We start from the raw sequence: 10353 nt of genomic DNA on the forward strand, positions 1-10353 counted from the left end.
TACAGTAGTAACATATCACCCCATTTGAATCTGGAGGAGTTCCCCCTTGCTTAGAACCGCCACGGTTAGTTGTCCCATGACTCTCATTTTGTCCCCGACTGATTAAAGCACTAACAGGAGCATTAGTAACTGGCGATGAAAGATTCTCAGTCCTCATCAGACGAGAGAACACCTCCTGAAGGGTGGAATTTCAAATCCAGATAGAATTTGAGATCGAACAATCTCATACTCAGGCAAAAGACCCGTGAGAAAACTCATGATGGCCATGTGCTCCCGTTAAGCCTGTTGAACTTTCAGATCAGTAGTGAGAGGCATTAGAACATTCAATTCTTCATACATTCGTTTAAAATTCACGAAGTAGGTCTTGAGAGGGTGATCCTGCTTCTCTGCACGATAGAAAGCTTTGCAAACCTCATAAACACAAGAGATATTTCCCTTGACTAAGTATAAAAACTCTAAGTAATTCATCAGTTCTTTAACAAATTCACAATGAGTAACAAATGGAATAATCTCATTGTCAATGGAGTTGCAGATCTATAAGAAGAGCCGTGTATCGTCCCTTAACCATGATTGACGGGAGTCAGTGGTTGGAGGGTCTTCAGTTAAATGATTCTCCTTCTCAATGTTTCGTAAGTAGATACGAATAGTCTTACTCCAATCTAGATAATTTGTCCAGTTTAATTTGTGCTCAATAATCTTAACGACTACCGGAACCACTTCAAAGGTAACTGCAGACTTATTATCACCCATGAGAGATTAACAGAAAAGAAAGACAATAATAGGCAGCCACAAATGGTCACACCAGGGACCAAACAACACTACCCAAAGCCTATTAAGTCAAACAGAAGATAGTAGCAAGAAGACCCTATCTGAAACTTAACTGAACAGAAGCCAAACAGCAAACAGAAGCCAAAATCAACACAAAGAGAAGGACCCAGGCCCGAAACACACCAGGGATGGGTCGAAAATGAAGAGACGAACTCAAGGAAGAACTTTGACGTCGGAAAGTGGTCAGTGGCGACAGCGCGTGAAGCTCACGTGCTCCTCGGACGGCGATAAAACTCTGGTGGCTGGCCGGTCGGGACCCTGCAACTCCTATTGGCTAGCACGTGCTCCAACCAGAGGCCAGGAACTGAAGCCCTAACGTCGGTCAAAGGGGCTGACGAAGGAGAGGTTCGTACGGCGCAACAGAGTTCAGAAAAGAGAAAAAAGGAGCACTAAAATGCTTGCTCTGATACCATATTAAACAGAAAAATAATATGGAATATATTTCTTGTATATTCATGATCAGAATGAGGGAATTTATACACAAGAGAGGAGCCTGGACCATTAATGGCTCATTATTAGGAAATAATATCCTATCCTATTATATCTGATTTGATTCTATACTAATTACAATATATTTACATATCTTTACAATATCCAAGCTTATGGAAAGGGGATTAAGTAAGGTGGATTTGAGTGTAAACACAGGCCTAGACACTTTGAGTGAGAGACCTAACACTTGTCATTGGTGAGGGACTATAAGCTTAGGTTCACCATGTTAAACCTGTTGCTATGGTGCTTAAAAACTTGATTCATGTGAAGTCACTTTGATAGGAAAGATGTTGACTGACCTTGTTTTGCCTTTGCCTGTGACTCTTGTATTTCCATTTGTTTGGTCCCTTTTGATTTTTGAGCTTAGCATTTGATGCTTCGTTCAAATCACTTAAATTCATGACTTACGAAGGGAAGGGATAATTTGTATTGCATTACTCGTGAAGCTGTCATGTGTATTGCACTAGGTAGAGTTTGATGCTTTATTCAAATCACTATGCTCCATTCTTCATTTGGGCTTCTATAATAGAGTTACAAGTGTGTTTTTTTGGGAGGATAAGTTTACTAGGTAGAGTTTGATGTGTTGCTAGGTCAAGATGGGAGGGGGAAGTTCTATGTTTCATTTGGTCTGTCTTGTGCTAATGTTCATTGTTTAGGGTTAAGATTAATAAATGAGGAGAATTACTATAGTTGCATTTTTAGATATCTTTCATGCAGGGAATTACTTTTGAGCTAAATGAGGAGATGGCAGCTGATGATGACGTGATGGAGGATATCATAAACAACTCCAAGTTAACTGAATGATATCACCTTCTTACCTGTGATTTTGATTACTATCTTCTTAGATTGTTTTCAAACTCATAATTTATTGATTTTGATGATGACAAGGAGTTGCTGGAGGATATCATCAACAACTCCAAGTTAAGTGAAGGATATCATTTTCTTGCTCATGATTTTGATTACTATCTTCTTGGATTGTTGTCAACCTCATAATTTACTGTTTTTGATGATGACAGGGAGGTGCTGGAGGAGATCATAAGCTACACCAAGTTAAGTGAATGATATCTATTTCTTGCTCGTGATTTTGATTACTATCTTCTTCGATTGTTTTCAACCTCATAATTTACTGCTTTTGATGATGACAAGGAGTTGCTAGAGGATATCATAAACAACACGAAGTTAAGTGAATGATATGTGTTTCTTGCTTGTGATTTTGATTACTATCTTCTTGGGTTGTTTTCAACCTTATAATTTACTCTTTTTGATGATGACAGGGAAGTGCTAGAGGATATCATAATCTACTCCCAGTTAAGTGAAGGATATCATTTTCTTGCTCTTGATCTTGGTTTAAGTCCTTTTTTTTCCTTTTAAATCTTTGCACAGTTTGGTCTCTCATTATTTTATTTGTTGTTTATGGGATCAGATTCTCTCATTGCCCCAAAATAATTGAAATGCCTTTGGCTCTTCAATTTTCTTAATGAGTTTACTGGCTGGCTTCTTTTGAGAAATTTGTTATTGGATTTTTATTAGTTATATGACTTCGAACTTGATCCACAGTTTCACATCCAAGAAAATCCCTTTCATTACATTGCTATGTACTGTTATTTGTTTCTTTCTTCAGGTTCAGCACTGGCTTAATCAATTGTGTGAAGAGCTGAGTGAACGTCTTCAATCTAACTTGGAACAAGTCTTCAATCTAACTTGGAACAAAATAAGAGTATTGCACGCACATTGACTCTGCATGCTAGAGCATACAAGGTGGCTTTTCCATAACTGATCTGTGCATGATTTTCTTTATTTTGATAAACGTACCATTCTCACTTTTTCATTAGTCTTTTATTGTAAACTAGATGTAAGCCTTGTAGTTGTACAGAATCTGAAAAATGAGTAACATTGTTCATGACTTATAAATAATACAGCTCACTATAAATTTTATGTTATATATCGAGACATTGATTATGAATTTTTGTAGTAACTTAATTCTATTTCATTTTATCTATTGAGGTTTTTCTTTGACAACAGGGTGATTCGGATTCGCATAAAACTTACCTTCTAAATCCTGTCCACTAAGATATGCGGCTGCAAAGATTCAAGAAGATGCTATAAATCTGTTTCAAGCTGGATTGCTTGAATATATTGGCTTTCACAATAATAAGGGAAGCCAAAACAGCAGTTGGGGAATAAGATCACTTTCTGTTGGTGCAAGTAAAATGGTCACGACACCATCTGTAAGTTTGAATTGTTGTGTAAATATAAGCTGTATTTCGTGTGTTCAACTTGTGGCCTCTGACATAGGCTCACCTTGAAATAGTGAGCTGCGGTGCTGGATTTCAAAGTTGAAAGAACTCTGCAATAAGATGCTATTTGCTTGTTCCCTCAGTTATTGATACAACTTGGGCTGTAAATTAGTTCATCATTTCATTTAGCTGCTTTCATATGTTGACATATTTAGTAGAAGCATTTGAATTGAACCAGCTAGTTGCCTGTGATAATATGAGGTCGTCAACTGCTAATGTTTGTCCACCTTTTTACCTTGGAGATATTGAGTATTACACAAAATCTCCCTTCAAGTTGGGCTGCATTGCCCCTAATATTCTTTTTGTTTTAAAAAATCGCTGTTGGGTCCCGTTACCTTTGATATGGATAGCAAAAACCTCATTTCTAATTTATTTTTTATAAAAATATAAACGTAAACTTTCTGCACTGCATGCATTGCTTCGGAAAGTGGAATTTCGTAATTATCTTGATATCAATTTAGCAGTTCTGTTGTTACATTAACGTTAGAATTACATTTTCATATTATTTAAAAGATTAACTTCTTTGACTATAAGTAAATTGAAAGTTTTTGCAGTTTATATCAAATGTCAATGGAGGCTTGTATGACTTTTAAAACAAGAGTGGTGTGTGTCAAATGTCGTTTAGCCAAATTCCATACGTTAGTGTAATTTACCCAAACATTTTTAGTTTGCTTGGTGGAGCATAGCATTTTTTTCGGATAATTATATTTTTAAAAAAATTATGTCTTTTGAGTTGTATTGTTGCTAGGAAACATGTTCGATTATTGAAAAATACTTTGGTGGGCAATTGCCACCCTCCTCATCTTTGAAACAGCCACCAGAAAATGTAATCCATGAAGCTGCCCCATCTTCACCTGCAGGTTATGTCATATCATCAAGTTCAATTACTTATTAATTTTTCTTTCTCCATTCCATATAATCTAATGGTGGCAGTATGCCAAAACAGGCAGTGAAGTTGTTCGGGATTGAATTCATATGAATCACAGCTTGGATATCCTGAAGAAGACACGAGTGAAATATTTAAAGGCTAGTTTTGGTCAACAGGTTCAAAGCTTTTATGTGGACTTCTAAAATAATCCATTGGTTTGGTTGCTGTATATGTTATTTAGAAACATGAAATAATCCACAAATTTGATTCCTCTTATATAATAGCTTACCAGACGCATGGCTTTTATTAGGCGAAGCCTCTAAGCTCAATTTTATCAAGAACAAACGTAAACAGTACTTTCATGTCAGAAACGATTTCTAAGGAATCTGTTCTGGTGAAACAAACAAAAACTAGTCTTCTATGGATATTTCTGTTGCCCGTAAATATGAGGTGCTGCTTCTAGTCTTAACTTGTTCATTCTTTCTCATGGTTTAATAGCAATATCTGGGTTGGCTGGTTAGTTACTTTATTGTAATTGATCCACGTCCAACTACATCAAGCCCCTTTATCAAGGAATATCCAGTACTTCTAATTTGTGTACTTCTGTTGGGTAATCTAACCATTTCTATTTACATCACTTATGTTGCTTCTCTTACTTACCGCTCTAGTTTAAGTTATAGAAATATTAATTATTCGGGGAAAGCACTCAATTATCTGAAGTTTTTTGGTCGGCTGCGGATCATTTGGTTTCATTTTAAATGGCCTTCTGTCCCTTGTACTTTCATTTGTATCTGTATAATTTACACGACCATTCCTTTTTGTAGAGTTTATCTTCCTTGAATTTTTCAGGATTCTTTTGGCTTCATCGCACTGAACGTCCTGTGTGCTTATTTGATTACCCACTTTTAGTTTCATCACCTAATCCTAGGATTTCTAATCTGCATAAATTTTAGTTTATTAAAAGATGTTCTACTAGATGGTTTACTACTCTTTGCTGAAGTTAGTTAGTAAGTTACTAATCAAATGTCTCTTGAAGACTCTTGCAACTTTGTTCCAGTTTTTGGTAACCTGTGACACAGATATTTATAAGGATTGATTGACAAAGACCATGCCAAAATGATGTTTATAGAAATATAGGATAGTGAGTGTAACTGGCAAAATCGGTTTTATTTCTAGCTAGTATGTACCTTTGCCCGTTATTTTATCTGGGCTTCAATGTTCTAAACTTTCCAACTCTGCTGCCCTCTCCTTTTTGACACAGACTAACTGATATTTCTTCCGATAATTGATGCCATGATCCTTGTTTATGGATATATGCTCGAGTCCTTTTAGTTATATGACCTCTGGCTTCGTTTTTTTTCCTTTGACAACATGACCTCTGGGTGCTTTGATGATATAATTTTCCTTCTTTGCCTACAATACCGCTTCAAATCAACTGCTTTTATTATCTATATGCAAATTCTGTTTTGGCAGAAAACGTGAAATCATATTTTTAAAATTAAGATACAGTTGCAGGTCTCATCTTGCGACTTATCCAGGCAGGGAGATGGCTTGACTGAAGAATCTTCCCTTTCATCACCCCAAGGTACAATATTTTATACTGACTTTAATAACCTTGTTTTCATTTATCTCCCTCCCACCCCCCTTCCCATCTGACCTTGTGACCTGTGGCGGCTTTTCATTCGGGGAATGAAAATGGGACAACTGCGAGAGAGGCACAACCAGAGCCTAGGCACACTCATGCTATGCCTACATTGAAAGCGGTTCTGAATAAAAATACAGCTAAAGAAAAGGTTCTAGGTTGCTCTGTGAGATGATTTTACCAATATACTTTGTCTGGTTGCATTACAAAGAAACTAGATCTTTATGACGTTTGAGACTCTATCAGTCGATCAAATAAAAATTGCTTCTTTTACGTGTTATGTGATTAGATTCTATGCTGCGTCACATGCTATTTCATTTATACAGACGAAGTGCTGCTACCTCTAAATATAAATATAAGACTTGATTAATTAATTTATGAAAATTAGAAAAATTAGGTAAGATGATTTTTTTTAATAATTGTCATTGTCATTTAAAAAATGTTGCTTTTCCCAAAATATCACTTAAAAATATATTTTGATAAATGAGTATGAAAGCTGATTTATACATAAAAAAAACTTCAGACTTCAAAGCAGATTGTTTATTTCATGGGATTTTAGATCATTTAATTAAGCATTGCCCTGACCTTATTGTTAGGGTCAATTCACCTGAAGTTTTTGTTAAGTAAACAGCATTAATATAGTAATGTTAATGATCATATAAATCTTGCTTAGATGAAGATAACATATTCGTCCCACGTTTGTTGGCCAAACAGCAATACGAATATTGTCAGGTATCATTGCCCTTTTTTTTAAGAGCTGCCTTTAACTTTCTGATACGGATCTCGCAGTAAAAAGCTAAATCCTGATCCTTTTTGTTAATTAACCAGTTCTCCAATTCCCGAATCAAACATTCGCTTCCCTCATTGAATAGCCTATAAAACTAAGCCTCCCATCTATTATTAATATCTCATTACTAATTAGAACTTTACCTTCTTCGTTTTTTATACATCTCACTTGGTTTAAATCTCTCTTTTTCCTTCTTTTTTGCTTTGCAAACATGTAAATATTATTTCCCCCCACTTTTGTTTCTAATTCCTTATAAAACTCCTCAAACATTTTAGAATGTGCTTCATTCGCTGCTCTCTTCGTCTTTTTTTTAGCCAAACGATACTTTTCTTAGTTTTCTGCATTATTGCACAAACATATAGATTCGAAACAATCTCTTTTCTATTTGATTTCTCGTGTACATTCCTACTACTAAGTCTCCTTATCTCTCTGACTATAACCTTTGGATTTTTTCAAAATTGCTTTAGCAACTTGACGAACACTCATGGCCATCTCCTCCCATATGATGTTAGTATTTCCCTGCAACTCCTAGATCCCTTCCTCCAAAAGAGTCCTCGATTTTTTTTTAAAAAATCCCACTTCTCACTTTTTAACTGCCACCACCTAACCCTGGGATTAACAACTTAATTATACTTTTGTCTGATACTCTTAAAATGCACATTAAAGATAAGTACCGTATGTTGGACATTCACCCCATCATCACTTTACAATTAGTACCCTATGATTTTAATAAAACATGTATTGCCATCTCTTAATTAAATACTACCTCCGGTCCTTAATATAAAACCATATTTGACTTTTATTTTGGTTCTAAATATAATACCCCAATTCACTTTGTCTCTCATATTTATGCATTTTTTTCCAAGATAATCCTTCTAATAATTGTACTTCTAACCAATATAGTTGATTAGTAAGGATATTTTAGGAAAGACAACACTTATTTATTACAAATAACTAACTTAACTTCTTTCCTTAATCTCTTCAAATTAGTCAATTTGGTCTTATAATTAGGACCGGAGGTAGTATTTACAAAACAAATATAACTAACTAATAATAATTATATAATATTCTCTTTATTCTTAATATAAGACCTACTTAATTAATTTAAGTAGATTGACAAAAAAAAAAAAGAAATTAATTAATTACAATAAATATGATATAGTTTCCCAAAAACACTCGTGTTAAATATAGGAAATATAATAAATTGGTATGTTATATTCCTCCTAACCTTAATAGATATAACATATTAAAGAAATTAGTTAAATTAGTTTATCATAATAAATATAACATATTTTTCTTAAAACATTCTTATTTATGATGATCTTTGACTTCAACTATTGTTGTTAAAAAAAAATCCCCACCTTCTTGAGGGAGTATTAGTAAGATAATTTGGGAGGAAAATGACCAATATGAAAAATAAGTTTTGCATTTAAAACAAAAAAAAAATTCTCTAATTAAATCCTACGTTAAGAACTGAAGAAGTATTTAGGGCCAAATTTAACTCATCAACTAATTTTTATATTAGAGAACAAAGTAGTATATAGTACTAATAAAATGATTTTTTTTACCCAGTTAATTTGTGTGTGTATGTTTTTTTTAATTTTTTTACGATTTTATAAAAATAGATTGACCGTTATAAATTTATGGGAAAATCCTAAAAAAGGTCCTTAGAATATGGAAAATGCCAGATTGGGTCCTTAAATTTCGAAAATGACAGGATGGGTCATTGACCCAATCTGTCATTTGTGAAATTCAGGCGAATTGACAATTTTGCCCTCATTTATTTATTCACTACAATGGTTCAAGGAATTACTATAAGAGTTTAGATGTTACCTAAATTCGTGTAGCGAATAACTACTCACTTTTTTATAATCAGGTGTCTTGTTATTAACTACAACTAATTCTGTAATCACTAGAACAATATAAGCATTACCTAGATTTGTGTAGAGAATAACTACTCATTTTTTTATAGTCAGGTATCTTATTATTGTCAGGTACCTTATTATTAACTACAACGAATCTTGTAATCACTAGAACAGTGTAAGCGTTATCTAGATTTGTTTAGAGAATAACTACTCACTTTTGCTCAGGGGCAAAAATGTCAATTCGCCTGAATTTCACGAATGATAGATTGGGTCAATGACCCATTCTGTCATTTTCGAAATTTAAAGACCCAATTTGGGATTTAGTATATTCCAAGGGCTTTTTCTGGGATTTTCCCTAAATTTATTAATAAATTATTTGTAATATAACCAAGGCATCCTTCATGCGCCTCCTGCTCCCTCTTTTCTTGCGTGGCGTCTCATCATCCCTTTGTCCATGTGAAAACGGCGTCGTTCTGGGGCAGTGAACTCAAATAGCAGCGGAGAGAAGTTGGGTCTGGATCGCTCAATCTCTGTTTGGTGCTGAAAATTTTTATGTCTTGGTCATGTTTCAAACAACTTTTATCCGAACAAATGAACCAACAATTTATATATGAAATCAACTACCACAAAACCAACACAAAAGACACCTTAAGGGAAGCAAATATTATATTATACATACTAGGTTATACTAAAACTTATTGAAATGCCTGAGAAGATTTAAATTCTATATTCTTTTTTGGGTTAATATAATTTTTGGTCCCTTAAATTTATTCTTATTTTGGTTTTGACTCTTCAAATTTCAAACCACAAGTTTTGGTCTCTTAAGAGGTAAAATAGTCTAATTTTTTATTGAGTTATAAGGACTTATATTTTAAATAAAAGAAAAACTTAAGTAATCAAAACCTATAGTTCGAAATTTAATGAACAAAAAATAAATAAATAAAAAATTAAGGGACAAAAAATTATATTAATATATTTTTTTATAATTTTTTAACTAGCCTAATCATGTGATTACCCCTCTTGATGCTTTTATGCAAGCCTTATGTGGTGAATATGCAAGAAAAATATAAGTCAGAAAAAGAAAATTGGAAAAAAAAATAGTGGAAAATTAACTTTCAGAATATAAAAGTGAGAACATCAACCACATTTATATTTTGGGTCTTTTGATCCAAAATAGGACAAAAGGCTTAAAGCCCAAATAATAAATAAAAACAGAAGCTAACTTTCCCCTTAATAGGCTAAACCACTCCATATGCGAGGCAAATATTCTGAGCATTTTATCCCAAAAAAATAAATAAATTTTTGATATCTTTATAGGGGCCTGCCATGTAAATGTTCAAATTAGTGGGACATTTTTTTATTTTTCAATTTCATGTTTGTTTTCTAAAATTAAATGTATTTTTCTTTTATCACATGTATTGTGAAAAATAAACTATGTACCATTTTGAACTTGAAAGCAATATTTGTTTGTTGGAACATATGATCCTTAATTTGCAAAAGAAGTTTAATTTACTTGGCATAAATGATGGGATTCATTTTAAGGACTAAATTCTAGTATGAATGTGAGAAGATTTCTT

The sequence above is a fragment of the Neltuma alba genome, unplaced genomic scaffold, assembly GCF_004799145.2.
Source record: "Neltuma alba isolate B1F8T4 unplaced genomic scaffold, ASM479914v2 tig00001828_pilon, whole genome shotgun sequence".
NCBI classification, from domain to species: domain Eukaryota; kingdom Viridiplantae; phylum Streptophyta; class Magnoliopsida; order Fabales; family Fabaceae; genus Neltuma; species Neltuma alba.